The following is a 25,379-nucleotide window of genomic DNA, read 5'->3' as shown; positions in this document are numbered from 1 at the left end:
AAAATTGGACTTGGCACTAATTCACCTGGCTGTGGAACAGAATTTGAGATTATCTACAAACTCCAGCCGTTACATTTTTCAGTCATTATTTTTCACGTATAAAGGTGATTGTAATAATTTCTGTTAAGCATATATCACTTTAAAAAAAATAGAGGAGAGCATGTGAATTTTGGAAAACTGACACCACTGTTTTTCAAAATGGAGCCTCATTAAATTCCCAAAGAACTTCCAGATAATCCTGACAGCAGCTCTAGTGTGAAAAGTGGGCTTTTGTGTGTGTGCCAGTGCAAGGTTTATTTTAATTAAAAATTTAAAAAATCCCCCCATCCTGCTAAACAACCTTCATATGTGTCCATTTTTTTAAAAATCCCGTTAAGTACTGACTTCACTTAATATTTCTATATGGGGCTTGGGGGAAAATGGGAATTAGTTATGTTGCAGAAAAAAATTTAAGTTATTTTGAAAACTTCAATACTGATTCTTATTTTCGTTCATTTTCAAACAGGCCAAAAGAGCATGATTTCCCTCCAATACTTGATGACACGGTAGTACAATATGTCATTTAATTTATGATTGGCCATTAGCTCCATTATCAATGCAACATTTGTTTGCATTGGAGCAAATTATGAAATATTACCCAAACAGTCTAAATTTTAAAATTATTTAAGTAAGGAGTTAATATTGATAGCCCTTGATTACATCCTTTACTGTAATGTATGTATTCAACCCAGATTCTAGACGCTGAAAGGCTTTTTTGTTTTCATCTCTTGCTTTTTTTGTTTGCTGTAAACAGATACTGAGTTGCAGTGGTCTTTTATCTTTTGATCTTGGAGTAGCCTGGCAGGTAATAAAACTGAAGTGAATGACTTTTTTTGTTGTTGTTTTCTAAGTTAAAAAAAATTAAGTGTTATTTGAGATGTTTGATTAACAAGAAGCTGTTCTGTGTAAATTAATTGCTGCTTTAATGATGTCACAGCCTTGTCTTTTCTTATTAGCCAGATAATTGACCAGACGTCTCAAAGCTTATTGTAACTGACAGTGATCTGACCTTCTAGGCTATATTCAAATGACACATGTACAGTGAATGTAAATGTAGCTTGTATCGTTTGTATAGTTTGTAGGGCATCTGATCTGGCCCTCTCTTTTTTTACTCTTGCATTACATTTCCTTTGAAATCGATGGTTAAGAAATGGAACTTTCCACTTATTTCTTTCAGTAAATAAACTCCAAGACAAGATGAAAGAAAAAAAAATTGTTCTCTTGACCAATTTAAACCACTACTGGCCAAGACAACCCTAGCATATTTAGGGCTTGTAAACAGACATAACAAGGAATGAATGAATAAATGAATTAATGAATGAAAAAACATTTATTAAGTTTTTACTACATGCCAAGCACTTGCATACACACACACACATACACACACACACACACACACACACACACACACACACACATACACAAGAGCAAGACTTGCCTTTCTCTCAAGCTACTTATATTCTAATTGGGGGAGGGGCTATTATATTAGTCATTATATTATATATATATATATGTGTGTGTATGTGTGTGTGTGTTGTATATATATATATATATTTATATGTATATGTGATGGTATGATTATATTTTAATAATAGGGAAGACAGTGTTTTGGTTTGGAAAGTCATAGGGATGCTTAGTAGATTGATTCAACCTTTCCAGTAGCCATGCCAGTATTGATTTGATTGTTCTTGAATATGAAAAGGGGGGGGGAGGAAGAATACTGGGGAAAAGATGGCTGGGATGCAAGGTAAAGCAGAGCCTGGGCTGGCTAGAACTCATGGATCTTGGGAGGCACTTGCCAATAAGAATCTCAGGATCCCAGTTCTGGGACTCAAAGAGTTAAGTTATTGAGGGCACAGTCTGTGGTCTGAAGGTACAACCACATGGGGGTGGTAAGAGGATGACTGAGATATAGTACATTTTTTACATGTTTGCATATTAGCCATGATGTCATTGGTCTGCTTCGAAAACAAAGGACAGACAGCAAAAACAATAACGTTTGCTTAAGTTGAAGAGAGAGATATCAGTTACAAGGAAAGGCTTCTACATTTAGGTCACTTAGGGAGGAGAATTCACTGCATCTCTTATTAGTCCAGGTGATATTTTCAAGAGGGCTGTCTTAAGAATGAAAGAGAATATTCTTGGTGACCTGAGCTGGGGAAGGATGCTGTCAAGTATGGAGTATGACTTAGGAGAAAGCCCAGCAGAAGTAGGTTCAGTAATTTTCTTTGGAAGGAGTGGAATAAGGGGGAGATCTGTTAAGTGGGGCATGCCAGAGAGGCTTTATGAAGACCACTGAAGCAAGAGTTAAAATCCTTATCCTTGAGACTGGAAAAAGGGGGAGGAGGTTGGTTGAAGAAGTGAAGAGATCAAGTGGCCTTCAGAGCTGACCTCGAAGTTTGGCCTGCAGAATGTCGGTCAATGAGAGAGAGCTTGTGGTATGGTCAGTTTAATTCAGCAAGTAATTTTGGAGCACCTGTTTTGTTCAGGGTTCTGCAATAGATGCTCAGGATTCAGAAACAAAACGTCCCTGCTCTCAAGGAGGTTACATTCGAGCAACCAAATAAACCTAGCCTTTCTGGAGGTCTTCAAGTGGAGGTTGTATGAGTACTTTTCAGAACTGTTGGAGAGGGGACTCCTGCTGGGGTGTTTTCCACAAGATGGGCTCTTTCTTTGTGCCCTCTCAGCTCTGAGATTTTAGCACCTTTTGTACCTAGGTAAGTATATATGCAAAGTAATTTGAGTAAGGAGAAGAGAGAGAAAGGAGAGGAAGGGGAGAAGGAGGAGAAGAGAAAAGCAGAGAGGGAGTGTGAGTGTTGGGGGGAGGGGGAAATCAAGGAAGGTTGAACAGGAGAAATGGAGGCGAAAGGAAAATACCTTCCAATCATTCGAGGCTGCTTGTGCCAATGATGGAAATGGGACATGAGATGTCAAATTTGGGGAGCTGAAGCCAATTTAGCTTGACCATACGGTATTTGTAAGGCATTAATGTGAAATAAATATGGTAGATTGGAGCCTTAAATGCTAGGCTGAAGATTCTGTATTTAATCTTAGAGATTATCCTAGGGAGCCAATGAAGATTTTTTTAGCAAAGGCTTGGGTCTCATGGTCGCACATCCAGGAGAGGCTAGAAGCAGGAAGATAACATTGAGAGGTGGTAACACTGGTCCAAGCGAGAGGTGATCAAGACTTATATAGAGAGGAAAAAAATGCAAGAGATGTCATCTAGGACATCTGACCTGATGGAGACTGATTGGTTAAAGGGAGAGAGGAAAAAGAGAAGCATGAATCCAGTGTTAGGAATCTGGATAATTGGGTTCATAGGATTGTAGACTTGGAAGTGGAAGGGCCATTAGTAATCTTTTAGTATAGCTTATCTTTTTTTTTAACCTATAGGATACCAGGACCCAGATAGACCAAGTACTTTGCCCCAAGATCCACAGGTAGTAGTAGCAGAGCCTGGAGGTAAACTCAGGACCTCCAGCTCCAAACCACTTTGTTTAGTTCATTCCCAAATTATCTATAGAGCTGGCCAGTTTCTGGATTCAGGAAGAGTCATTTTTATTAACAGAGGAAAGTGAAGATTTGGGAGATCTCATTTTATTTTCTTTTGAGGGTTTTTTAAATTTAGAATTTAATTTTTTAAATTTAACAATAAATGTATTTCCTCCTCTCTTCCCCTCCCATCCAGAAAACAAAGCCCTTGTAACAAATATTCAGTTATGCAAAACAAATTCCCTTGTTGGCAGTGTCCAGAAATATGTTACCTTCTGCACCCTGAGTCCATCACCTTTCTGTCAGGAAGTAGGTAGCATTCTTCAGTCAGTGGTGAAAGGAATCCTATCTATAACGTACCTATCTAGAGCCCCACAAGCTTCTGTTTGAAGACCTCGAAGGACGAGGAACCCATTACCTCTGAGGAAGCCCTTTCCACTTGAGGACAGGAAATTTTTCCTGACAGCAAACCAAAATCTGACCCTTCACAATTTTTCCCCAAGGCTCCCCACTCTACCTGCTAGTGTGAAAATGAACAATTCTGATCTCTGTTCCGCGATAACCCTTCAGCTACTTGAAGACAGCTTTCTGCTCCCCTTCCTGCGACCCCACTTTTGCCTTAAGGCTAAACATCCCTAGTTGCTTCAGTTGATTCCTTTGTGACAGACTCCAGGTCCTTCACTAGCATGATTGTCCTTCTCTGGACCCTTTCCAGCTCATCAATATTCTTGAACTGAGACCTGGGACAAGACTTTAGATGTGGTCTGACTGAATTTGGAGTTAATACAACTTTCTGAGTCTTACCACCTGTGTGACTGTAGTCAAATCACTTTAACTACCTGGACCTCACTTTTTTTGTAAAAAGAATTGGCTGAACTACATGGCCCCGAGGTCCTTTTCTGCCCTACATCTGGGGGAATCCACTGTTAGCAGTCACCTCCCTCTTTCTGCCTCTTTTAATGCAACCCAAGATCCTATAAGCCTTTTTGGCTGACACATCATACTGTTGACTCACACTGAGCATGCATGCCCCCAAGTTGCAGATAAAGTATTCTGTGCCCCCTGTGATAAGGGAACTGAACACAGAGGGACTAATGGGACTGGCAGGTGGAGAGAGGCTGCACAAGAAGGTTCTGAAAGATTGTAAGCAAGGGAGACCTGGAATCATTGGACCAGCCCCATGTGCTCAGTGAACCCCTCCCAGAAGGGCTGTGTAATCATACTGAACCTTCACCTACTGTGCTGTGTGGAGAGAGCCCAGGGAGCGTTTGGCTGGTCCCTAAAGAGTAATAGTTAAACAACCATAACAACAAAATCCTAGCTTAAGTGTGTTTTTTAGCTAGGATTCAGTAATATCTTCCAAGGGGATTTCATGGGATCTCTGAATATGCCAGTCCATTAAATTAATGCTAATGATACTCTGTTTTGTACTTCTAACATGGTCAAAGTTCAAACACCACACACACACACACAAACACACACACACACACACACACACACACACACACACACACACACCACCCTGTGAGATGGGGAGGGTCATTTGAAAGAAAAGGAAATGGAGGTATAGAGAAATTATGCCTTAAGGTCATTTAACTTTTGTAATGATTGAGCCATAATCTGAAACCATGACTTGTGTCTTGGCTTATGCTCTTTTCCCACATGGACCTCAGACCCTTAAGATAAGGGCTGGAGGTGTTTTTTTTCTGATAGGGCTTGTACAATGCATATAGGCACCAGTGACCACAGTGTGGAAGATAGCAACCAGGAATTTTTATGGAAAACCAGAAAAGCGCCCCTCAACAATGCTCTGTGTTTACCCTTAGTGACCCAAGTAGCGTTGGAACCTACCTCCAAAGAAAGGTGAGTATTCTCACAGCCTTTGGTTTACAAAAATGAGTAGGGATACCAGAAGACTGTACAACTCGTTCTGTTTGCAAAATTTTTGTGAGAGAAGAATGTATTTCATTAGTTTAGAGTGGCATCCTCCTGTGCGGGATAAAAGAATGGTCACGTTTTTTTCATTTGCCATTTTCACCCATGTAGAGCATGTCTACGCTGATGGGATTTATGAGTATTTGTACGAAGGGGTAACAAACTCTTGACTAAACCACTGAAGACACAGAGGTGATCAACTCAGGCTGCAGAACGACACCTGTTTTTTGGACATGGCTAATGTGAAAGTTTGCTTTGCTTCACTCTGCATATTTTGTAAACCCTTGCTGTTCTATATTGGTAGGGGGAGTCTGCTCACTGAAAGTTCATTATGCAGTCAAGTCCAAATAAAAAATGCCTTTAACTAATAGCTCTGTGCCTTAGATTATAAATTGCTGTAGACTACAAACTTCTAGAATAGGGGTTAGAAAATTACAGTTTGGGGCCTAGATGATACCTATTTCTATTTCTTTGTGAAAGCTAAACATGTTTTTTACATTTTAAAATAAAATTTTATTGTATTTTAAAATGTAAAAATCATTCTTGGCTTCTTGGGCAACACACACACACAAACAGGCTGTCGGTAGGATTTCACCTTCAGGTATAGTTTGATCCTTGTTCTAGAGGACTGGGCTGTTGTCCATTTCATTGAGAAATGCAGTATCCCCATAGGCTCTACCTTGAGATAAAAAGATGGCTGAATTATTTTTGTTCTTTTTTTGTTGTTTGTTTCTCTTTGGTTCTCGAAGAGGACCAATGACATCAGGAGGGTGATGTCTTGACTTGCAAGTGAATTGGATTTAAATGAGGCAGAGCTGTGGAAAAATCATCAGCCTCACTCTCTCTTCCAGAGTCATCTGAGTCCAGTAGCAAGACATATAAATCAGGATAGGTGGAGATGACTTCAGATGCAATGACCTTTTTTAAGCTAAAGTCTCTCTCAGGTCTTAGTTTGTCTGAGGCAACACCCATTCAGTGATTTAAGGCTAGGTAAGAAATGAGGCAAAAGATGACCTACTTTGTCTACTTAAAAAAAAAAATCACACAGGGAGGGGAAGACCTTCAGGGTTCCCAGTCAGAACAGAAATAATTGCTATTTACACTCTGAGCCGTCAAAACCCAAATAATGACCAAGTGAGGCTTGGCCTGGGACCTATTGTTGGCCAATCAGTGAGAGACAGAGTGATTTGGGTTAAGGCATGGTCAGTAGCTCCATTTCAAATGGAATTATAGGCATCTCCTCCAAGATATCCTTGGAGCTGGAAGTCCAAAGAGTAGTACAAAAATAAAAATAGTAGTACAAAGCCAGGTTTGGAGAAACTGAAAATTATTTAGATTGTCACTAAATAGGGAAGCTTTCTGTGTCATGAAGTAGAGTCAGCAACTCTAATCCTGCCAATTTTGGTTTTCTATCTCGTCTTGAAGTTAATTAGTAGGGAGTTTGGGAAAAATTTGGGTCATTATTTCCCACCTAGATTTTCAACTCAGCAAATGCTTACTGTGTGTAAGGTACTACTACTACTAGCTAGGTGATGGGAGTACACAGATGAAAAGCAAACAGCATCTGTTCTCAGGGAACATAATTATGTTCTATTGGGGTGGGGTAGGAGAATGAGATAACACTCAAGCAGATAAGTAAATGTGAAGTTATCCTGCGTAATTTCACTTAACAAGTAGGGAACTGGGAAAGATCCTGTATAGGAGATGACATTTGAAGTGTAGTTTGAAAGATGCTAGGAGTTTTAAGACAGGGTGAAAGGTGAGACAAGGTAAGACCACCTGGGCAAAGGAATGGAGATGGTCTTTTCTTTTAAATACAAGAATAAAAAAATTCCGTTTATAAGAGACCTTTCTTCCTTCCGTAAAAGCCTGGAATGATAATTGATCCTCTAAAATGTATTGACACAGATTTTTTCACATTTGGCCTCATAGGAAACACCAGCATAGGAAAAATGATGCAGTGCCAGGCTGTTGCTCTGAAATGCTATTCATTTTAAACACAAAGTTCTTTCAACAATCTCAAACATTTTTCTCCCAGCCTCTACAGCATTTGTTAAAAGGCTAGTGAGATTGGAGACAATGACAAACTTATTCCTTTTTTCATCCATTGGTTTCCCAAACATGCCACAACCTCCAAAATGTACAAATTTTCAAACTGGACTTGAAGTGGACATTTGTCTTAAATAGAGCCTGCCACATGGATGCATTTTTTGTCACCTACTCAAAATAAATGGAAAGTTTTAGAGAGTTCCATAAGGGAAATACGTTGGGTTTCCCTTTGAAAGTAACAAAGGCTTCCCTAGCATTCCGGGAATTTTGTTTTGGTTTATTTTTTACTCATCCAATGAAGAACATTTGAAAAGTCTAAACAGCAGAAAAAATTCTTTGGCAGGCTGAGAAAAAGAAAGACGGCTTCCACTTCTACAGTAAATTATGGTTAAAGACCTTGCTTCAATTAATACCTTTCCCTGAAGGATTTTGAAGATGTAACCCATTTCTAGTTCCTGGATTGTTGAGTCTTCCCCCAAGGCCTTGAAACTTAAGCAGTTGTTTCAAACCCTGTTCTGCTGCCACACCTTTTATTGGAGTTAACTGACCATTAGCAAAATGGGCAATTCTTTTCCTATCACCATACAATTGATAGGAAGGCCATAAGACACTTCTGCTGTGAATAATTTGGTGATTGACTTGTGGGGTACAGATGATAAGTGATATAGGAGGAAAGGGCAATGGGGATTATATTGGTCTGGGACTGGCTTCTGGAGGAGCAGGATTTGAACTGGCTTTGAAGGATGGCTAAGATTTGAATCAGCACAGAGGAAAAAGGAAAGGTATTCCAGGTGGAGAGATGAGGGAAGAGATGGTATAAGTGTGGTAATGAGCTTTGAGCAGAGGTCATCTTAATTCGCATCTCTCCCAACATCTGCTTAATACGTGGTTGTGAGGGAATTAATTAATTTTCTAGGGTGATAAAACTAGCACTTGAAATAATTTATCGTTGGTGAAATGAAGAGGAAGGCTGGTTAGAAATTCTTAGGAAATGACTTTGGGGTGGTAAGCAGTTGTAAATTTAAAAAATTTGGCATCCCAAAGGAAGCGTTTCAGAAATATTACCTGTACCCTGTTGGGAACTTTCTAATCTCTCAAACACGTCTGCTTCTTTGTACTGCCGCTGCTTCCACCCCTCTACCCTCATTGCCAGCCCCTTACAGTAGCCTCCAAATGGATGTTTCCTACTCCAATCTCATTGCTCCTCCATCAGTCCATTGAAGATTATTCTTCATTTTGTCACTCATCGGCTTAAAACCCTTTGCAAGCCTCTTGTTTGAGAAAATAAAGGTCAACCTCCTTACCCCATCTTTCAAGGCCCTTGTTCACCAGATGTCACCTTACCTTCCCAACTTGCTCCTTCCAGGTGCCCGTACTCTAGCTGTACTGAGCTGTTTATTGTCCTTTGGACACATAAGAGCATCCTCATCTCTGCCTTTGTGCCCAATAATGTGATGCAATGGAAAGAGTACTGAATTTGTAGTCAAGGAACCTGGGTTCAAATCCTGGCTCAAGGCTTGCCCAACTTGGTGCATCCTAGCCATATAACTTGGGTGATTGGGTGTCTACCTTCTCTGGGTCTCAGTTACTTGAAATGTAAAAAATGGGGGGGAGGGGTGGACTAGATTTCCTAGAAGGTGTTTTCTTGCTTTAAATACATGGTTCTGTTAACATTGTCACTGATGTTTCTCTTCTTACCCCTCCTTCTTTGAAATCCTTCATAGTCCTTATGACTCAGCTCAGATAGGATCCCCTTCAGAACGTCTTCTCTTATTCCTTCAATCAGAAATAATTCTTCCTTCCTGTTGCATAGTCTATACTAATCAGCTCTGTACTTATTTTACATATGTCATATGGTAGTATAAACTCTTGGGGTCCTTATCCCAGCTTGGGTCCCCAGAAGGGGCCTAGCTTGGCCTCTCTGTCAGGGTTTTAAGGGCAGTGACATTATTGGTTTGCACTCCCTCCCCACCCCCACTTCCCATTCTAGTGTGTTTTCTCTGATACCAGTCTCTGGTGAGATTTGATATCTCCCCTTGATATCATTGAAAAGCAATTGACACCAATTAGCTTTTACAAAGGGATATTAATAAACGAATACAGCAAGGACAGAAGTTACAAAGAATCTCCTTCCTACAAGGGGCTTATCATTCCTTTTAACACCTTAGTCCCTGGGGAGAGAAGGCTCACATTGGAAAAAAAGTTGCTGCAAAGCATTTGCCATCAAATCACTTCTGTGCAGAGCATCCTGATGGATGGAGTTGCTCCCTGGCTTTCGTCTTGGCTTCCAGGCTGATTAACTGCTGAGCCAGATCCCATGATTCACTCCAGAGGGGAGTTCTACTGGCCCCCTGGCTGGACTGCCTGAAAACTCGGGTATGCAGAAGTCGAGGCACTCTAGGCATAGGAACTTTCTTCTGACCTTCAGAAGCTGCTAAGATGGTGGCCTAATCCATTCCACAACTTTTACACCTAAGAACAGGAAAGAATGGACCCACCAGGGGCTGAAGCAACAGGGCCCCAGTTGGCCTATGTGAGAAGCATACGTCAATGGCACCTTCTTTCTTTCCTCACTCAGATGCATACAACGGTTCTGACTTTAGTCACAATGAGGAAAAAGAGGGCTCCATTTGTCCAGCATGCCCCCTTGGTCCTGGCTCCACAGCCAATCAGAAGGATTTTCTTCATCACACAGGAAGCCAGCAGGGAATAGTCACAGAACACCTATATGTGCTCTGGAGGGGAGGACAGAACCCTCTATTCTGATTGTCTGGAAGCAGGCTCCCCATGCATCCAGCAGGGTCGTTGTCACCAGACAAAGCACATTGTGCTCCACTAAAGTGGAGACCTTGTTGTTGTTCAATGCTTTAGTTATGTCTGACTTGTTGTGACCCCGTGGACCAGAGCATGCCAGTGCTGACCTTGGGGCTTTCCTTGAAAAGGCACTGGAGTGATTTGCTATTTCCTTCTCCAGTGGACTAAGGCAAACGGAGGTTAAGTGACTTGCCTTAGAAGTAGAGAGGTAGGCCTCTCCATTCCATGTCACCACACCCTTTAAAAAGCAGGGCCACCATGTGGGTCCCCAGATCATGCTTCCAGGGTAGGGTCCTCATTGGCCCATTACATATATATTTGTATGATATTGTGAATTTATGTGTTCTGTTCCCAGTGCTATACGGGTGAATTCCATCAGGACAGAGATCATCTCACTTTGCATCTGCATAACAAATGGTTGTAAGAATTAGTTAATTATCTAGGAAAATAGAACACTTGAAACAATTGAGTTTAGCAAACTTTTTAGAACCTACTCTGTATCAGATATTATACCTAGATTTGAGCATAAAAAGATGAAAAGTTATACTATCCCTGACCTCAAAGAATTTATAGTAGACTAGGTAGGATATGGCATGTATGATAAAATAGGGATTATATCTCTGATTTTACTGATATAGGGAACTCCCAAGTCTTTAAAAACTTCCTCTATCAGTGTGGGCCACCATCTTCCCTGCAGCTTAAAATCTTAGATAATTGGCTAGAGCACTGAGCTTGCCCAGGCTCAGGGTTATTACGTGTCTGGAGGAGGACTTGTTCCTAGATCCTCTTAACTTTGAAGTTGGCTCTCTTACTCGGCCATGTTGTCTCTGTTATGTGTGGTACAAGACAGAATGTGGTCAGGACAATGGAGAGATCCAAAGCTCTAAAGAGATAATTTGAGAAGGGAGGAGCTCATAAGAGTGGAGAGAACAAGGAAGGTTTCATAGAAGAGTAAAATACCTGGCCTGGACCCTGAAGGAAGGAAAAAGACTTTGAAGCTGAGGTGAGGAAGGGGGATGGCTTTCATGAAACACACGGAGGCAGTTTGGCTGGAATGTAGGATATGTGGAAGGGGAGTCATGTGATTCAAAGGGGAAATCTCAAATGTTCTGCTTAATACATTTGGGTTTTCTCCTATAAGCTAAAATGGCTAACAGTCCAAGACAGTTAGTGATAAATGCCAGGCTGTCCAGTATAAACTACTTTGAATGGATGCCTCTGCAAAATCTCATAGTCAAAGATTCTTTAAACTTGAGTGTTATAGGAAATCTGGGGGATCCACTCAGAGGAGAAGGAGGGTTAGAATAAATAGGAAAAAATTCATGGAAGTGGTTATCCTTGAGTTGATCCTTGAAGGATAGTTTTGGCTAATCAGGTGGCGATCCTGCAGCCTCGAGGCCACATGTGGCCCCCCAAGTCCTCAAGTGCAGCCCTTTGACCGAATCCAAACTTCACAGGACAAATCCCCTTAATGAAAGGATTTGTTCTGTAAAACCTGAACTTGGTCAAAAGGCTGCACCCAAGGACCTAGAAGGTCACATGTGGCCTCCAGGCTGCAGGTTCCCCTCCCCTGGAGAGGAAGACATTTCAGACAGATGAATGAAGGCCCGGAGGCAATAATGAGTGTGCCTTATTTGATATATAGAGAGTAAAATTTGATGGGATGTACAAGGGGAGTTTGATTAAGGATGATACATGTAAAGCATAAAGTAAGTGCCTACTGAGGTGCTGCCCAATAAATATGAGAGCCAGCCCTGTGTATTAGAGGGAGAGAAAATATATGAGAGTCAAGACCCCTGGGTTCAGTTCTGGCCCTGACATGACCTGCATGACCTTGGACAAGTTGCTAAACCACAGTTTTCTTCCCTTCATGTTAGAGGTAATACACATTTACTCCCCACCTCAGGATTGTCATGCAGAGTTTTGTAAGCCTTAAAAGTGTTATATCAATCAGAGCTCTTATTATTTGTTGTTATTCCTAAGTGCGGGCACGAAGAGGTAAAATCTGCAGTAGGTGCTTCTGTGACAGGATATTATGAACAGCAAGAACAGTAGATCGTTTTAAAGCAGTGAGAAGAAGAAAGTGAGTTACAATTATTTTGAAGTGGCAATCATTTTAAAACACATGTATCAGTCAGCAGCGGTTTAGCAGTGAATGTTTTAGGACATTAAACCATGAGCTCCTTTGGACAGCCCAGGGCATAAGCAGGGGAAAGAGTCCGTATTTAAGGATCCACTTCTCATTCAGGATGAATGAATGAAAACAAATGGAAAGAAAAAGCGTTTTGGTTACTTCAGTGTATCAAACACGCAGGAAAACACAGCACAAGACTTTTGTGTGTTCAGAGAGGCATGGAAATTGTGCCTCCTTTGTTCTAATGTTTTGGTCCCTTGGGGGCTTAAATCTTCCTTAACAAATGGGACATGACTTATCACAAAATAAATACTTGTTTGCTGACATAGGAAGTGGAATTTCTTGGAATTAAAGTGCTTTTTTTTTTTAAAATTAAAGCATGAAATGGGAATGGCCGAACAAGTTATGGTATATGATTGTGATGGAACACTACTGTGCTATAAGAAATGATGAGCTCTATGATCTTAGAAAAACATGTAAAGACTTGCATGAAATAGTGGAGTGAAATGAGCAGAACCAAGAGAACATTGTATACAGTAACAGCAGTGCTGCTTTAAGAACGACTTTGAGCAAATAAGTTATTTAATTATTACAAATACCCAAATTAACTTTAAGGGTCATATGAAGAAAGAGACTATCTGTATCTGAAGAAAGAACTGATAAATAGAAGTATGTTATAGAATAATTTTACACACACACACACACACACACACACGCATACACATGCACATTTATGTCAAATAGCGACAATCTCTAGGGTGCAGGGGAGAAGAAAAAAGGGGGGAGAAGAAATTTACATGCTAACTTTGTATATTTAAAAGGAATAGCAAGTTGTATGTAATAGATTTGCAGTTTCATGTGCAATCATCTTTTTATTATACTCTTTTTCATAAATTAACAATAAAATAAATTTTTGGAAAAAAATATGAAGGATAAGGAGTATAAAGAATGTCATTAAAGAGATTATGATAAGGAAAAAAAAAAAAGATGGGTTAATCAGATGTCCAGAATGAGTTCATGGCTGGCTCATCTTCACTGAGTCATTGGAATCCATGCAGTATGAGGAGGATTCGAGGATGGCCCTCGGCATATTGGGCAGACCTGTGGGATAAAAGTGGATGTTGTAATCTGTATTGTGGAGGGAATAGCCATAGATTCTTTGGAGCAGAAGGCTGACTTTTGGTCTTGCGTTTTTTTTTTTTTTATATCATGTCTCCAACTGGTGAATTTGTAATAATGGAGATAGCTAATTTCTGTTTTCGGGTTTACAAAGCACTTTCTGACAATCTTCTGAGGTGTGTGTAGTTCTAGAGTTATCCACTTTAATAATGTCAATAAACCATAACTGATATTTATATTGCACTTGGATCTCAAAACATTTTCCAGACATCTCTTTTGATACTCACTTTAATTCCTGAGGTAGATAAACTGAGGTTGGGGAAGGAAAGCAACTAGCCTGTGGCCATACAGCTTGTAACTGGGGGAGCTGGGATCTGGGCAGGCCTTTCTATTAGTCCCCCAGCTCTTTCTACTGTACTGTGCTACATACACTACACTAATTTTGTACAAAAACTTCTCCAGGGTTTAAGGCTCCTTTCCCTTCTGTCTGAACTGTGTACAAGCTGTACTGTCCTAAGAAATGATCATCAAATCCTGGATTGACAATTTCTTTGACTGATTCTGCTTGTTACCTTAGGCATGAATTTCCATTGTTCAAATACTTTAATCATATGGAATCATTTTCCCTATTTAATTTAAACTCCAGTGTGCAAACACACATACACACACATACTTCTCTCCTGCCCCCTTCCCCACAACAGTACCAGGTCAATTTTCCCTTATTAATTTTTAAATGTACAAAATACATGTTTTTTACTTTAGTGAAAACACTTGACATATTTCTTTATCATGTGTGTCTTTCCAGCCCTTAATTTTATTTGTTAGATCACCAAACTTCTATGTTGAAGCTATTTTATAAGAATTCTGTTTTTTAGGAGCCTTTTTTTATTGATTTATTTTTAGTTTTCAACATTCACTTTTATAAGATTTTGAGTTCTAAATTTTCCTGGTCCCCAAGACAGTGTGCAATCTGATGTAGGATATATGTATACAATCAGATTAAACATATTTTCACATAAGTCATGTTGTAAAAGAAGAATCAGAACAAAAGGGGAAAACCACAAGAAAGAAAAAAAAGAGAGAAAATAGTATGCTTTGATCTGCATTTAGACTCCATAGTTCTTTCTCTGGATGTGGATAGCATTTCTATCATGAGTCTTTTGGAATTGACTTAGATCCTTGCATTGCTGAGAAAAGCCAAGTCTGTCAATGTTGGTCATCACACGATGTTGCTGTTACTGTGTACAGTGTTCTCCTGGTTCTGCTCAGTTCACTCAGCATCAGTTCACACAAGTCCTTCCAGGTTTTTCTGAAATCAGCCTGCCCATCATTTCTTTTGGAATAATAGTATTCCATTACATTCATATACCACAACTTGTTCAGCCATTCGCCAATTGATGGGTATCCCCTCAATTTCTAATTCTTTGCCACCACAAAAAGAGCTGCTATAAATATTTTTGTACATGTGGGTCCTTTTCCCATTTTTATGATCTCTTTGGGATACAGACCTAATAGTGGCATTGTTGGATCAAAGGTATGCACAGTTTTATAGCTGTTTGGGCATAGTTCCAAATTGCTTTCCAGAATGGTTGGATCAGTTCACAACTCTACCACCAATGCGTTAGAGTTCCAGTTTTCCCACTTCTCCAACATTTGTCATTTTCCTGTTTTGTCCTGTTAGCCAATCTGATAGGTGTGATGTACCTCAGATTTGTTTTAATTTACATTTCTCTAATCAATAGTGATTTAGAGCACTTTTTCAGCATGTTAGAGCTTTAATTTCCTCATCTGAAAACTGCCTGTTCATATCCTTTGACCATTTATCAATTGGGGAATGACTTTTATTCTTATAAATTTGACTCAGTTCTCTATAAATTTTAGAGATGAGGCCTTTAGCAGAGACACTGGTTGTAAAAATTGTTTCCTAGCTTTCAGCTTCCCTTCTAATCTTGGGTGCATTGGCTTTGTTTGTGCTAGGAGCCTTTTTTTTTTTTGACAGTAGAATGAAAATTTTTATTTTAAAGTAAATTATATCTGCTTATTTTAATTTCAATGCATTTGTACAGGTAGAAGAAATTATAGCAATTTTTAAAAAATGTGTGTCAGTTGTTATACCTAGCCCTTCTAGTATGAAATCCTAACCATCTTTCAACTTTCTAATGCTATGTCATCATGGTATGGTGGAAAAAATCACTAGCTCTAGAGACAGAGAACCTAGGTTCAAATCGTTCATCTAGTAGTTACCCTTCTATATGACCTTGTGTAAGTCACTTAACCTCCCTGAACTTTGATTTCTTCATCTCTAAATGAAGAGATTGAATCATATGTCTTCTGAACTAGAAGCCTTTCTTGCACTATCTCCCCCACCCCTCATCCCCCCGCCCCAATCACCATCTTGTGGAGTCATAGATTCAGGCAGCTAGACAGTGCAGTGGATAGAGTGCTGGACTTGGAGTTAGGAAAACCCTAGTCCTAATCTTGCCTCAGACACTTACTAGCAATGAGACCCTGGGCAAGTCACTTAACTGCTGTCTGCCTCAGTTTCCTCATCTGTAAAATGGAGATAATAGTACCTATCTCCCAGGGTTGTTATAAGGATCAAACGAGATGGTATTTGTCAAGCACTTGACACAGAGTCTGGCACACAGTAGGGCTTCCTTCCTTCTTTTCTTGGCAGCAGGAAATCGCATCTTTCCGTAACTCTTTGAAAGCTTGTGTTAAAGACACCTTCCTTCCTTGTTCTTCCTTCTAGCAAAATCAAGATTGAAACCCCGTCTCTCTGATTCAAGTCTAGTGGGTTTTTTCCTATTGTATCATACTGTCTTCTCTTCATCTTCATTTTTTTAAGTTTAAAGTCTGAGTGTAAGCTAAACTTTGCTCCCTAGTCTGAGTCACCGCCCCAGAAATTCAACAAGTGTTTTCTAGCACTAGCTTTGTGTTCAGTAGTATACTAGATACTGTGAAACTCTAATATTTCAATATTCAGAGAGGGAGGGGATGGGAGAATCATTCTATTGCCTGGGGTGGGATTAGAGAGCAGAGAAGAAAAAGAAAGGCCAGGAAGAAGAGGATGGCCATGGGCAGTGGGAGAAACAGTCTAAAGATTGATCTCATTGAAGGAGATAGATCTGTTGGGGAAAAGAAAAGTTAATTAGTTACATGGGAAGTATAGTGAATATTATTTGGATAGAGATCGAGGTAAAAACAGAAACAAAACTTATTATATTATGGACCACTTGGACAGAAAGAAGGATGGATGGCGAGTTAAGGAATGTGAGAAACAGCTTGACATAGTGATGGGAGACTGATTTTGTCATTTGCTGGATCTCTCTTTTAGTCAAAAATCATGGTAACTAATTGACTTGCCTTAATAGTAGTTCTATCTTTCAGAAAGGAAAGGAAATGAGGAAAATAACTTGTCTACATCTGATCCTCTCCAAGGAGGAACTGTTTGCTGGAGTAAAAACAGGTACCTTGAAGGGGAAAAGACCGTTCACTACTAGAGTTTGTCATTGAGGAAAAGAGGAAAACCAGATGTAGTCTGATGTGCACATTAGTTTTTGGGAAAGCATATTTCAAAGAGTTCAAAGGAAGGATGTGGTAGGATCTCATTGTCTAAACTCCCACAGGCCACATAAGCCCAAGTGGGATGAGAAACTCTCAAGAAAGAAATCCGAAGGGGAAGCTAGGTAGTGTACTAGATAGAGCTCCACCCTTGGAGTCAGGAGGACCTGAGTTCAAATCTGGCCTCAGACACTTGATGCTTACTAGCTGCGTGACACCGTGGGCAAGTCACTTAACCCCGATTAAAAAAAAAAAATCCTGAAGGCACCTAGATTCAATTCCGGAGATTAACTATGAGGTCTAAAGAGGCAATATTAATGCACAAGAAGTCATCAACCAACTTATATTTTAGAAAGTTGCAGAGAAGATGGAAGTAGGACAGATAAAAGAGCATGAATTTAAAAACATGTCTCACAAGAAAAGTGTCATTGTTAAAGCTTAGAATGAGTAGATTCTTCTTTGGGTACTGATTGGAAGAGGGTACCTGGAAGATTTCCTTCCAGTTCTTAGATTGTGTGATTGTATAATGGGTATCCATGAATAGTCTGGCAAGAATCTTGAATTTTAGCAGATTTGGGGACTATAGTATAAATCCTAAAATGTTGAAGCAAGAAGAAACCTCAGGTAAGTCGGTCTTGTTTTATAGATGCAGAAGGAGATTCAGGAAGGTGAATGTCTTGGGATCCAAAGCAGAGAAATAATATGAAGAAAAAAACATTTGAGCAAAGCTAAAACACTAGTCCATAGTGTAGATTATAGAAGGGAGAAACTAGAGCCATTGACAGCCATGCTAGTCCAGCTGTGAGGTCCCGAGGTCCTATGCTAAGGTCATGGATGGCAGCAGAAAATCACACCTTTTCTATATAGCCTTTCTTAACTCATTGAGAGGTGGCATTGAAGACATATCTGTCTCTCTTTCTCTCTCCCCGTGTAAACCTTAAATACTTGTGACTTACGGGATGATAGGTTCAGTGGTAGGAGATCCTTTAAAAATTATCAACCCTCTCTTACATATGAGGAAAACAGAGGTCTATTATATAGACAGTGAATTGTCCAAAATCATAGAACTAATAATCAGGAACATTGGGACTTGAAATGGGTCCTCTGTCTCCAAATTGCTTGTTCTTACTATAGCGCCATTGATTTTCTGCCCTATAGTTTATAGTTAGCCATTTTGCAAGTATATCTCAAATGATAGTAACATTATGTTTTGACTTAATGATTGTATTTCATTGCTCATTTTTCTATATGTCCTTTATCTCTCATGTCACTGTTGTCTGTCTTAGATGACAGTTTCCAGAAATTAGAGACTGTTTCTGTTAACTCCCTTCTTCTAAATGTTCTACAACATACCATGCCAAAGGTCAATTAAGCTTTCTTCAGTAGTCCATAGTATAATCTGCACTTTTTTATTTGGAAAGAAAAGAAGGGAGGGTATAGGGAGTAGGGAGCCTGATATTTTTAGAAATTCTCTGCTTGCTAGACAGGTACTGTAAGAATCTGTCTTTCTTGTTTCGTAGAGGTAATCTAATATCGGAGTTGCCCATAGACCCAGAGTTTGATTTATTTAAGCAAAAAAAAAATTTTAAGGGGGGTAGTGTTAATGATGACTAGGGCATCTTAGGATTAATGAAAGGCTCAGTGGGACAGATGGGAGGCCTTCCAGGCAGAAAACAGCTTCTACCCCTCCTGATTTCTTTTGGAGCATAGCCAAAGTTGGAGGTGCCTCAATTAAAGGGCTGCCTCAATCTCTGAAATGTAATTACTGAAAGCTTTACAGTATTCATAGAAATCCCATGCCCCCTTAACCTCTGACACTTTTGTATCCCAATCTTCATTTCTTATTCATGAAATCTGTTTGCATTCAGTTGATTTCTACCTTCATATATATATATATATATTTGCTTTTATTAGCAAGCAAATAAAAGAACAAACCCTGCCCCAATTTCCCTGGGTTTTAACTTTTAATGTAGCTCGTCAGGTCACAGTGGTTTAGGGAACCAGGAGACCGTTTTTCATGTCATCGCAGAATTATCATGCTTCAGCTAATGGAAACAAGAAGGCAATTCCATATTGTACCCCCAGGACTCTCTGCCTAATAACCTGCTTGGGTATATTAGGCCTTCTGGTAAATTGAGTGCATTGTGGTGGTGTATAGCCACGCTATATGCCGTTACATCGAATGCATTAAATATAACATTATTTTAAACATATAATTTCTATAGTATTAATAATAGGATACATTCCCATAGCTCTCTATATACATTTTCTCATTTTTTTATGTAGCCTGTGAAGTACCTACAAGCCACACAAAGCACTAACTTATGAAACCCTTAAACATAATTTTGAAATGGTGAGGCAATTTTCTTTGCAAGAATTTAGTTTAAAAACACATTCATTTTTCACTGAGCTCACACATCCTTTATTGTATACTATTTTCTCCTAAGAAAATTTCACAAGTCATTTCCTGTGCAGCGTTCTTTTAGGGGCCCTGAGGAGGGGAGAATGCTCTAGGAAAAATGAAAATGCCCTAAAAAAAGTTGTTCCATGGGAAGGGCAAAGTCTGTTCAAGACTGCTCTCAACTCGGCATAGTTCTGTTGTCAGTTTGGAGTGGAAAAACCACGTGGCACTTAAGGCTCTTTCTTGTGATTGTTATTTGGTAGAGATTTACAGAGATTCATCAGCCACCTCTGAGTTAAGAAGAAAGAACCTGGCTTGAAGTCTCTCTAATAATAGGGCAGACAGACATGGAGAGACGAGACCGAATGCTCAAAACATCCTGTGCTCAGAGTTTATTTTGGATCAATGAGTAAGTCACTTAAGTGGCTCTAAACTATTGTCCAACTTGTCCTTTAAGAAGGAAGGAACATCTCATACCTAACGTAAACCATTGGCTACTTTTTTTTTTTAAGCACTGCTTTTGCTTTGTTTGGGGTACTTAAAGCACCTCAGTCTTCTTGTTTCCTTCAAAATGAAATTTTTTTTCTTTATTGTTTTTACATTGTAATTTGTGTAAGAGCATTTTCAAGCTATTGAAGAGCCCACTAATGTCCTTGTATAATATGTATGCCACCTATCCTATGAGCAGAGCCCAGGAGAAACTTGAACTAAAACCTCAGCATGTGTGATCCTGGATAAGTCACTCCAATGTCTCACATCCTCTGTGCAATGGGAATGAATAATTCCTATAAGACTTATCTCACAAGATTATCACGAAGATATAGTGAGCTAGGAGAATACATAAAACATTTGTATGTTTCCTGAGAATTGGGACTTCCTTCCTTTTCCTTCCTTCCCCCAGTGTATGCTAGCACTACACTTGGCAATTAGTAGGGGCTGAAAAAATGCTTGCTGATTTAATTGAGTGATCGTAGAAATTAACATGCTGTGCATATATCAGTTAGTATTGTCACTTTACGTTGGGTAATGATGAAACTCCTGATTATGAATTTCATAATAAGGTTTCTTTCATCCCTGATAAGGAAGATGAACTTTGACTTGAGCTTAAAAAAAAGGAAAAAAGAAGTGAAAAAAATATATAATAACTTTGTTGGTATATTTAGAGGGAATAGCAAGTTGTACGTAATGGATTTTCTGTTTTGTGTGCAATCGTCTTTTCTTATACTAGAATTAAAAAGAAATATTTAAAAAAATACTTTCTAACCACATTTTCATTTTATAGGCTCATACATAGAGACCTAGAAGGGAAGTCACTGGGTACAATCTCCTCATTTTGTAAATGGGTGTTAGTGGGTTTTCCAAGATTTTTATCCTTGAAATGTAATTCCCTTTTTTTTATGTTGTTGTAACCATGTCTATTTTAAAATATGTTTTAAGGCTGTCTTGGGGTTTTTCATATGTTTAGACTACATTGGCAGTGCCTTGTTTTCCAAAATACCATCTTAGACTGTTAGGGAGGAAAAAAAGCATCCACTTTGATAGCATTGTGATTGGTTTGGTGACCTGGGCCTTCTCATCCTGGAGCATTCTTTTCCAAATTGCAAATAAATAATAGGATTTATTGGCTTTTAAAGTCCATCTGATGTAGTCCAACTTCCTCATTCACTACCCCACCCTTTTTATAGGTGAAGAAACTGAGGCCCAGAGAGATGAAAATTACTCTAGACAAAGTTAACATAGATGAGATTTGAAATTGGGTTTTCTGACTCCAAATCCTGTGTTCTTTTTGCCATCCCCCAGAGCACTGGATACCTTCCTCTGATTCTTCTAGTATCTTGAGAGTACCAATCTAGCGTTCATTGATCACAGTATCATAACATGTAGAGTTAATCAACCCCTCTCATTTTACAGAGGAGGAAATTCAGACCCAGAGAGGTTTGAGGTTGTACAATAAGTAGCAGATGCAGGATTTGAACTCTTCTTGTCTTTCTGACTAATGCCAGTGCTTTCCCCACCAGGTAGTGCTGTAGAAGCTATCATCTTCTGTAAGCATGTAAGATGTCTAACTCTGTAAAGATAAATAATTTAAAATGTCAGGAAGGTCATTTTGTCTCACTTAGACATGGAAAATGAGGCCGGTAGGTGGCATAGGGGATAGAGCTTAGGGCCTTGAATCAAGAAATTCAGTTGTTCAGTTGTTTTCAGTTGTGTCTGACTCTTTGTGACCCTATTGGGTGTTTTCTTGGCAAAAATGCTGGGGTTGTTTGATAATTTCTTTCTCCAGCCTGCTTTACAGGTGAAGAAACTGAGGCAAATAGGGTTAAGTGACTTGCCTAGGGTCACACAGCTAATAAGTGTCTGAGACCAGATTTGAACTCAGGAAGATGAGTCTTCTTGACCCCAGATCCAGTACTACATCCACTGTATCACCTAGGTGCCTGGAATCTAGAGGACTTGAAAAATGCAGCCTCAGACACTTACTAGATAGGTGACCCTGGGCAAGTCCCTTAACTTCTGAATGCCTCAGTTTCTTCATCTGTAAAATGGGGATGATAATAATAGCATCTACATCGTGGAGTTGTGAGAATCAGATGAGATTGTAATTGTAAAATGCCTGGTATATCTTAAGTACACTATAAATGTTAGCTATTATTATCATTGTTAAATGACTTAGCATTGATACTATGTGACTGACCAGCAGTGGATTTGGAGGCAAGAGAATCCTGATTCATATCCTACCCCTGCCATGTACTACCTGTGTGATTTGGAGTAAATCACTTTGCTACTCTGGGCCTCAGTTTCTTTATGTGCAACAAGAGAGGGTTTGACTGGAAGCCTTCCAAAGTGCCTTCCAGCTCTACATCTGTGGTCATCCCTCCATTTTATCCTAGGGTGTCCAAAATGGGGGTGAATGAGGAGGAAGGCGTGGATTGGAAGGAGCAGAGTATCTGTACATTGCATTTGAAAGCATAGGAGAAGTGATTGTCAATGCTGCTTGTGTTATTTCTTCATCCCAACAAAGGGAATAAATGGTTTATAATTTTACAAATTTTCTCTAGTCTGAAATGAAGTTCATAGAGAACATTTGCAGTCACATGACTGATGGTGCATACAGCTTATTTTGTCTGCACTCTTGCCCCCAAGTCCTTGGGGATCTCAGGATTTGCTTAGAGTATACATTTCATGGTCCTTTTTTGGAAGTTGATCTTTTTTTGTGTAAAAAATACACTTTAATCAGTGGATCAACCAATATATCAGTAGCTACTCTGAGCTCAGCTAGCTAGGTGCAGTGAGGAGATGCGTGGGAGTGCGGAGTGGTGCTGTAATCTAACTGGGGAGAATGAGACCAGTGCAGGAAACAGAGGTATGTAGTCAGTGATGTCACTTGCTAAGCCTGCTCGTGCTGCAAAACTTCAGCTAAGGGAGGGGTGGACAGGGCAGCTCCTGAACAATTGTTTTTTAACTCTTCCCTCAAGACTGTTCTGTGATTCAGTTGTCTTGTGATAGCCCCATTTCCATTTTGTTTCGGGAAGACTGGGAATGAATGAACAGATTACTGAGTGAATGAAACATTTGCTTAGCACTTAACAAATGGGCCAAGTACTGTGCTAAGCTCTGGGGGCACCTATACCAAACCAAACATGACCCTACCCTCACGGAGCTTATGTTCTAATGGGAAAATATCAAGAAGTGGTAGCTTGGAGGGTATTTCTGATTTTGGTTTAGAAAATCATAGGGATGGTGAGTGGACCTGTAGAGGAATAGACTGACATACCCTTTGACGTAGCAATGGCAGGATTGATTTGATTATGGTTTCAGAACTAGAAAAGGGCTGGAGTGGCCAGGCAACTGTCCAAAATGGTGGAGCCGAGTGGGGTCTGGGAGGGAGGAGCAAAGTGTGAACCATGACCGGATCCAGTTATTGACCAAGGAGGCCAATGGGAACCCTCTGGGCAGTAGTTTTGGTGCTGAAAAGGTCAAGTCCTTCAGGGACTCTATCTTCTTTTACCTTTGCACCTACTAAGTAGTACAGTGTAGGCACATAGTGGGGCTTCAGCAAATGCTTGATCATTCACTTGAAGTAGGCAGGATTTTTCTTCCTCTCCCATGAGCATTTTTTATGTTCGCAGGGTGCAGTTTGAAGTAGAAATGACCAAAGACTTAAGAATAGTAATAAAGCAAAATAACAAAAATGCTGCTAAGAGGGTGAATTAGCTATGTCTCTAATATAGGAGTATAAACCTTTCCCATCTGCTTAAGAAGAAAAGAAACACAATTTAAGAGAATTTCACAGTGAGTGATTTTGGTTTTTGTTTACTCATTTGAAAACACCGAGCCTGGGAGGCCCAGGGATATGGTGAAAGGCACTGGATTTGGATTCATTTGGGAAGAGGGTGAAATATTTATACTATTTATATTATAATATATAATTGTTGTTTAATCATTTTTAGTTGTGTCTAAATCTTTGTGACCTCATTTGGGGTTTTCTTGGCTAAGTTACTGGTGTAGTTTGCCATTTCCTTCTTCAGCTCATTTTATAAACAAGAAAACTGAGGCAAACAGGGTTAAGAGACATGCCAGCAAGTATCTGAGGGTGGATTTGAACTCAAGAAGATGAATTTTTCTGACTTCAGGCCCAGCACTCTATCCACTGGGCCATGTCGCTGCCACATTATATGTAATATAGAAATATAATAATATCGATAATATTCCTATAATATCATAACTCACTTATTATAATAATAACTAACATTTATATGGGTCTTACTACATGCCAGGCACTGAGCTAAGTGCTTTACAATTATTATGTTATTTGATCCTCACTACAGCTCTAGGCGGTAGATGCTATTATTATCCCCATTTTAAATTGGGCCAGCCAGGCTTATTGCTGTTTTCTGAATTCCTCATCTATTTCTGCTGCTTAGCAAACTGCCCGGCACATAGTAGGTACTTAACAAATGTTGATTGGTTGATTTCTTATTTTCTGTCCAGATAGTCTATACTTTGGTGACAAAATTACTTCCGTTTTCTCCCATAAATCAAACAATCAAGCATTTATTGGAGTGCCTGCTGCATGGTTGGTATTTCAGATATCAAGACAAACATCATCAGCCCCACGAATGTTAAGTTCTTCCAGAGGAAAGAATATGTTATACATAGAAATAAATAATAAGCAAAATCAATGCCATCTTCATCCCAATGCTTTCCACCATGTTTCCCCACCTGAGTGGATTTCCTTGTATGAATGAATGTACATGAGATTCTGAGGTCCTTGTGAAGGCAGGGACTGCCTTTTGCCTCACTTTGTATCCCCAGCCCTTAGCACTGCCAGGCACTTAGTAGTTACTTAATAAGCTTTAAACCTTCTTATTATATATGATGACTACCTATCCTCACTTTTCCTTATCTTGTTTCTTTGAATGACGGCTATGCATCTAGACTTATTTGTCATTATGGGTTTTATCCCACCAAGTCTAGGTGATACCTCTCAGATCCTTGTATTAGAGCCTCCCTTCTATTAGGAACTCTGTTTTTTTCTTGCCCTTCACCTACATTTTGTGCATTTGTTTTTAGATATTTGAGATAATGGGTTTTTATTACTGCCTACTTTCATAGATATTGTCTTCTGTGGAATCAGGGTCTTTAAGTATCAGTCTGTGTGTGTGTGTGTGTGTGTGTGTGTGTGTGTGTGTGTGTGTGTGTGTAGGGGGTGTTTAGTTGCCTGGGTGACCTGAAAGGTTAAATGAGTTTCTTATGGTCACACAGTTATGAAGGTACATTTGAACCCAGGTCTTACTGATTCTAAGATTTCCCTCTGTCCACTGTGCC

General features: G+C 39.6%; 1 protein-coding gene across 4 annotated transcripts in view; it reads left to right on the top strand.

Moving 5' to 3' along the window:
• RHBDD1 (rhomboid domain containing 1) overlaps positions 1 to 25,379 on the top strand; it is a 168,649-nt gene that overhangs the window by 10,911 nt on the left and 132,359 nt on the right. Inside the window, exon 2 of one of the 4 annotated variants that reach the window (XM_078147512.1) lies at positions 794 to 844. The exons of 2 other annotated variants lie outside the window; for them this stretch is intronic. The gene's annotated coding sequence lies outside the window, so the exon portion shown is untranslated. Of the gene's footprint in view, positions 1 to 793; positions 845 to 16,975; positions 17,055 to 25,379 lie in introns of those variants that run through there. One more of the 4 variants, XM_078147513.1, reaches the window with a different exon arrangement.

The sequence above is a fragment of the Phascolarctos cinereus genome, unplaced genomic scaffold, assembly GCF_003287225.1.
Source record: "Phascolarctos cinereus isolate Bilbo 61053 unplaced genomic scaffold, phaCin_HiC Scaffold_7;HRSCAF=346, whole genome shotgun sequence".
Classification (NCBI taxonomy): Eukaryota; Metazoa; Chordata; class Mammalia; order Diprotodontia; family Phascolarctidae; genus Phascolarctos; species Phascolarctos cinereus.
Note: the sequence above shows the minus strand (reverse complement) of the source record. Positions and strands in the feature narration are given on the sequence as shown.